The sequence below is a fragment of the Panulirus ornatus genome, chromosome 37 (assembly GCF_036320965.1).
Source record: "Panulirus ornatus isolate Po-2019 chromosome 37, ASM3632096v1, whole genome shotgun sequence".
Taxonomy (NCBI): domain Eukaryota; kingdom Metazoa; phylum Arthropoda; class Malacostraca; order Decapoda; family Palinuridae; genus Panulirus; species Panulirus ornatus.
The window spans coordinates 29,868,699-29,874,698 of NC_092260.1; the positions used below are offsets into that span (position 1 = coordinate 29,868,699).

A 6,000-nucleotide genomic window follows, 5' to 3' on the forward strand; every position below is an offset into this window, starting at 1 on the left:
TAGAAAATATTGAGTTGGATTCCCTTGTGGCACAGAAAATGGAAATGGATCACTTAGCAAGGCAGCGTCGGTGAGGGGGTGCTGCTCCGCTTGCTGGGGTTGGTGAGGGTCCAGGTGGCTGGAGGGAGGCAGGAGCTCTCACTGCTGGAGAGCGACTCTGCCCCGCACACACCAGGGTGCAGTATGTTCGTGGCCGCCTCCCTCCCATTCTGTTTTCATCATTTGGTTTATTTCCTGATGGTTTTCGTAGTATCTGACGTCACTTTATCTTACGATATCCTTCTTTGGCTTCCTGTCTGACCTTTAGGATTTGTTCATCATTAAGAATTTTCAACGCATGTGCGTGCGGTAGTTAGACATAGAGAGCCTTGGTCTTTAAAACGCAAAAGACGGGTGTGTTTTGATGTAGTAGGAAATAATAACTTCACTGAAGCAGGTGATGGGCCGCATCCAGACCATCGCCCTTCTGTGGTATCATTTGCCTCACCAAATATCCAGAACATAAATGTGTTGCAGCAGACCACACATTTACTGAGAAATGTTCACGACCTCCGGCACAGAAGAGCACAGTACTGCCACTACGTGTAGGATGTTTCACTATATATACATATATACATACATATATACATATGTATACATACATATATATACATATATACATACATATATACATATGTATACATACATATACATACATATATACATACATATATACATATGTATACATACATATATATACATATATACATACATATATACATATGTATACATACATATACATACATATATACATACATATATTGTGTACGATAAAGTTTGAGTTTCCTGTAAGGAGGGACTGGTGTTCGCGTCTGGCCGACACCTGTATAATCTACATAAAGTACACACAACAAACTCCACAATCCTTAATTTTCTTAGTGAGGCTTGAGGAAAATCCCCCATCCTGAACTCTCACAAGTTCACTAAGCTCCGCTATAACGTTCTGAAGGTGAAAAATATGACTTATAACACCGGTAAACTCTTAAGCCCAGAGTTAAATTCTGCAGGATAAAGTTTCCTCATTATGGTAGTAGATGTAAGAGTCGGGTGCGAGCGATGGGAATATGGCGGGATAACCTACACACAAGCCCGGTTGCTGGTTACGTCCACGGCTGGGGTACTGCGCGCTCGGTAAGCACCTCACCATACAGGTAATGGACCATCCCATGTTGTTGTAGTAGCAGTTGTTGTTATTGCTGTTGTTAAATTTGCCAGCTGTCTGCTTGACACTTACCATTATCATGACGCAAGCTGCCAAATGTACCGGATCATCCACCTTAGGAACATCCCTTCTACACCATCCACCTCCGGACCATCCCAATCAGGACCATTCCCCTCAGAACCATCCTCATCAGGACCATCTTTCTCTTTATGATATGTAGAAGAAACTGATCATAAGTTCAGTTTGTGATGTGTGGCCAGGCCTCCTCCACTCTCGTCTTCCTGGCCTCATAACCTGGAGGTAATATCAAATCATTTTCATGACACTCACGTTCATTGGTCGACAGCCTTTAGTAAGATTTTTTCTCCAATTCTGATAAAACTAGCAGAAGACTAATTGAAAACATGGCCATAATTAACGCCTACTCCATTTCAACGATGTTCTCATCAGCCTGGATGCAGCTTGCTCTCTGGGGTGAGTATTTATGGCTAAGAGGAAAAATCTTTACTTAATGCACTTGAGTCAGCGGTACGATCATGCACACATATAGTATGAACCTTGAGGACGACGCTAGGAACTCTTGAACACAGCTGTATGAATGGGTGAACACGGCGGCACGAGCCTGGGGTATGGAGGTGAAGTGGTTCTGTTCCTACCACTTTAAGTGCAGATGAAGTGGCACATAGAGGGCAGTGGAAATGGTCCTATTACTGTTATTCGTTAGGGGGGCCGGGGTAGATGAAGTAGGTCTGTTCATCGTACAGTTGATATCAGGAGGCTTGGTGGCTGGCTGGACCTGGGGGTCGTGAAGGCCAATATCCATGTTTATCTATAATGCTAGAGCGTTGCTCGTGGGTGCCTGCTCCAGCTGTCAAGATCTTAAGTTGCAAGAGATGCACACACACACACACACACACACACACACACACACACACACACACACACACACACACACACACAAACAAACAACTTAACAGAGAAATAGATCGATAAGTAGTTGTATAGATAGAAAGATAGATATATAAAAGATACTCTAAGTGATGGGTAGATAAACAGACAGACAAACATAAAGGTACACACACACAGAGTCGCCTATCAAACCAGCTGATGGACATGTCAGAGGACTGCATCTGTTGAAAATCTAATTCCGTACATTGAAACAAATTCAATGCAAAATTTACTTTCTTCTGTACATCTCAGTAGTGCATCTCTACCTGTTACTCAATGACGTCAGGGATCGTACCGTCGTGCTCAAGGATCGTACCGTCGTGCTCAAGGATCGTACCGTCGTGCTCCTTACCCACACAGTCGTGCTTAACGGATGGATCAGTAGGCAACCCAGCCATCGTTCTCATCAGACCATGCTTGACTTCAGGGGTTAATTAGCAATGATTACAGGTCGGCAGTTGTGTGGGATGTGGAGGAGGCTGGTAATTAGCGTAGCCGAAGAGGCAACAGACAAGCGGGGTGATTGCTCGTCTGCTCCTGAGTATGAAACAAGCGCTACAGTTTGTGAGATATTTCCCTGAGGCTCGGAATTACATTGTGCTGGACGCTTGCGTCCACACCACAAGACTGTAATGTCTCGTTTTCTCTAAAGTGGAACAAAAATGATGTTATTGACGAATCATCATGAAGCGGTTCATTGTTATTCAGTAATGTAATATTTAACTGATATTCCACTGAAATAATTGTAAACTTGCGAAATGTTTCAGGGGCGTGAGGAATCAGGATGCATCATATCTTTTTCATCAGAAGTTTTATTGATTTTTGAACAAATTTATTGATGAAATGTTCAGCTTAGTGACGCTCAACTGCAGTTTTTTCATAATGAAAATAGTTTCCAAGACATATCTCTCCATTTCGAAGGCCATCTTGTTCAGGGAAATTGTATTATTAACACAGGTGTCTGGCTGGCAACACCGGTGTGCCATAATGATCGCGAGTTAAGTATCGTTCAGAAGGAATTCATTAGAAAGATGACTATAAAACTGGAACTCGCATCAAGAGAGATATAGAACAACAGAACAAAATTGATAAATCTCTCAAGAAAAGAACTGCCCTGTGTTTACAGACTAAATCTTCCAGTAACTTTACATATTAAAAACAGTCACTTGGTAGTTGCTTAGGTGAAACATTTGTCCTTTACTTCGTTCGCGCATGTACCGACCAGTAACACTTCACGACCAATTCTTCAATTATCCAGATATGTTATTCCTAAAGAGACATAATTATATGCAGGTCACATACAGACACACAGACATAGAGAACAATAAGTGCATTGTACACTCCTAAGACAAGATGACGACAAGGACTCTGTGCACCATAAACAAACTGCTAGCATGAGTCCAGTGATCACCAGACCACCACTCTCAACCAACCATCCATCAGGCGTCGTAAACACACGCTTGACAGTGACCACTATTGTGGCCGTGGCTTCCCCTGCCTCAGTGTTAGTCAGTAGCTACGGTCCTCACTCACGTGTCGGTTAATACAGGGATCACTCTGGAAACAACGGAAGGACATACTCCACACGCATCTGTACTGCTTGGAAACGGGTGAGTGTGTCACACCATCACTGTGACGTTTGCCTTTTATAGTTCTGGAGTTGAGAGTTTACATTTTCATTGTTGCTGAGCTGGTTCTCCATCCTGGTTGCTCTACTCTTGTTTGATTTGCTTCGAGATATTTCTATAGTCGACCTGTAGATACACAGTGATCAGTGATTTGATGTTTCATTTATGGTATTATTTAGTTGATTTATTGACAGTTTAGGCTTTCATTTCGGTACATATAAAACCAAAACATCAGCCAGTATATACATATATATATATATATATATATATATATATATATATATATATATATATATATATATATATATATATATATTATTATTATTATTATCATTTTGCTTTGTCGCTGTCTCCCGCGTTAGCGAGGTAGCGCAAGGAAACAGACGAAAGAAAGGCCCAACCCAACCACATACACATGTATATACATACACGTCCACACACGCAAATATACATACCTATACATCTCAACGTATACATATATATACACACACAGACTTATACATATATACACATGTACATAATTCATACTGTCTGCCTTTATTTATTTGTCATTCTCCCAAACTTTGTCCTGTAATACTGTTCCACCCTCAGTTAGCTGTGACCTGTAACATCGTCCCATCCTGCATTAGCCACTGTCCCCTGGACCACAATATTGTCCCATTTGCATCGGTTGTATCACGAGGCGTTTCATATTGTCCCTGACAGCAGGTGTTGTGTCCCCTGACTTAAGGTTGAGGCGGCGTCCCCTGGCCTGTATTATTGCCCCACACAACACATTATTCTGCTACACCAGTAAGACGGTACCGTCAACAGGGCGTCAGTGCCTCGTCCATCGTGGGTCTCCCCGCCTGGCCTGGTCTGGCCTCCACCCCCAGGACTCTACGTCTGACGGGCCATTACTTCCCCCACGACCAGACCTTTTATGTCCAAACTCCTGGCGAGCCCGCTTGCTCCTGCAGGATTTTCAGATGTGAGCACCATAACTTTGAGAGTGTAGCGTATCTTGTAGTGTGAGGGAAACTTTCTGAAATTCTTTCATGTGTATAATTACCTTTTTGTAAATCACGAGGAAAGAGTTGTACACTCGTGAGGCCTGCCCCTCTCTCTCTTTAACTTTCCGGAACATTAAAAAGATTTTTAGATCTTAATAAGCTGACGACATTCACCATCTTGCATAAACAATTGCACACATCCGCCATCATAATGATAAACCAATACTTCTTTACATCCTTCTTGACCAGCCTCTTCCTCAGCTTCTGATCGTCGTCTCTGGTATATTTGGTAATCCGCCTTGTGAAGAACTGTTGACTGTCTGCATCACCAGGTATGTGGCCCGTAACCTTTCATTGTGGCTCACATCTCATATTTCAGGTACCATCTACGTTGCTCTCTCTCCGTATGTTTGCGTTTCTGTGGTTGCGAGGACCAGACCTGAGAGGCGTGATCCAGCTCTGGCCTACGATATGTTGCGAATATTTTACTAAGTTTTTTCTTATTCATACACGAAATGCGCCTCTGATGTTTGCCAGCAGACAGTTTACTTGCTTCACAACTATCTAGTGACACACTGGGTACAATGTCGATCCCTGGAGCTCTTCCATACGTCGAATCCCGTCTCTTAACTTCACTGAGTCGTATTCACAATGGGGTCTTCCTCACCGAGTCCCATCCGCATTACCATGCACTTCCCTGGATCAAATCTCATCATCCATTCATCAGATCAACGTTGGAGTTTGTTCAGGTCTCCTTGTGAGTTGACGCAGTCGCTGTCATTCCCAATTTCTCTCCTAACCTTCCATCATCAAAAAACATTTCAGATACGAGTCTAGTCCATCAGGTGAGCGTTTGTGTGTGTGTGTGTGTGTGTGTGTGTGTGTGTGTGTGTGTGTGTGTGTGTTCATAATAATGTCTGAACTTCCTGGATGATGTCTTACACCCGTGGTGTGTATGAACCATCCTTATTGATGTCGTCAAGGTCAGGCCTTTATACCCAGGGGTCGATCTACAATGTTTAACGAACGTACCATGATGTTTCAAGGGTCGTACCGTAGTGTTCAAGGGTCGTGCCGCTGTGTTCAAGGGTCGTATCACTGTGTTCAAGGGTCGTACCGCTGTACTCAAGGACGTGATACACTATATATGGCTCAGTAATCCCAGCTTGCATGACACAACCCTTTCCAAACAAGAATTTCCATGGTGGAAGACATTGCTACGTCTCTCTCT

General features: G+C 43.0%; 1 protein-coding gene and 1 long non-coding RNA gene across 2 annotated transcripts in view; one reads left to right on the top strand and one right to left on the bottom strand.

Moving 5' to 3' along the window:
• LOC139760674 (uncharacterized) overlaps window positions 1–6,000 on the bottom strand; it is a 60,494-nt gene that overhangs the window by 49,201 nt on the left and 5,293 nt on the right. The window lies entirely within an intron of this gene.
• LOC139760676 (uncharacterized) overlaps window positions 3,531–6,000 on the top strand; it is a 45,612-nt gene continuing 43,142 nt past the window's right edge. Inside the window, exon 1 of the long non-coding RNA XR_011715382.1 lies at window positions 3,531–3,759. This is a non-coding gene — a long non-coding RNA (uncharacterized lncRNA). The remainder of the gene's footprint in view (window positions 3,760–6,000) is intronic.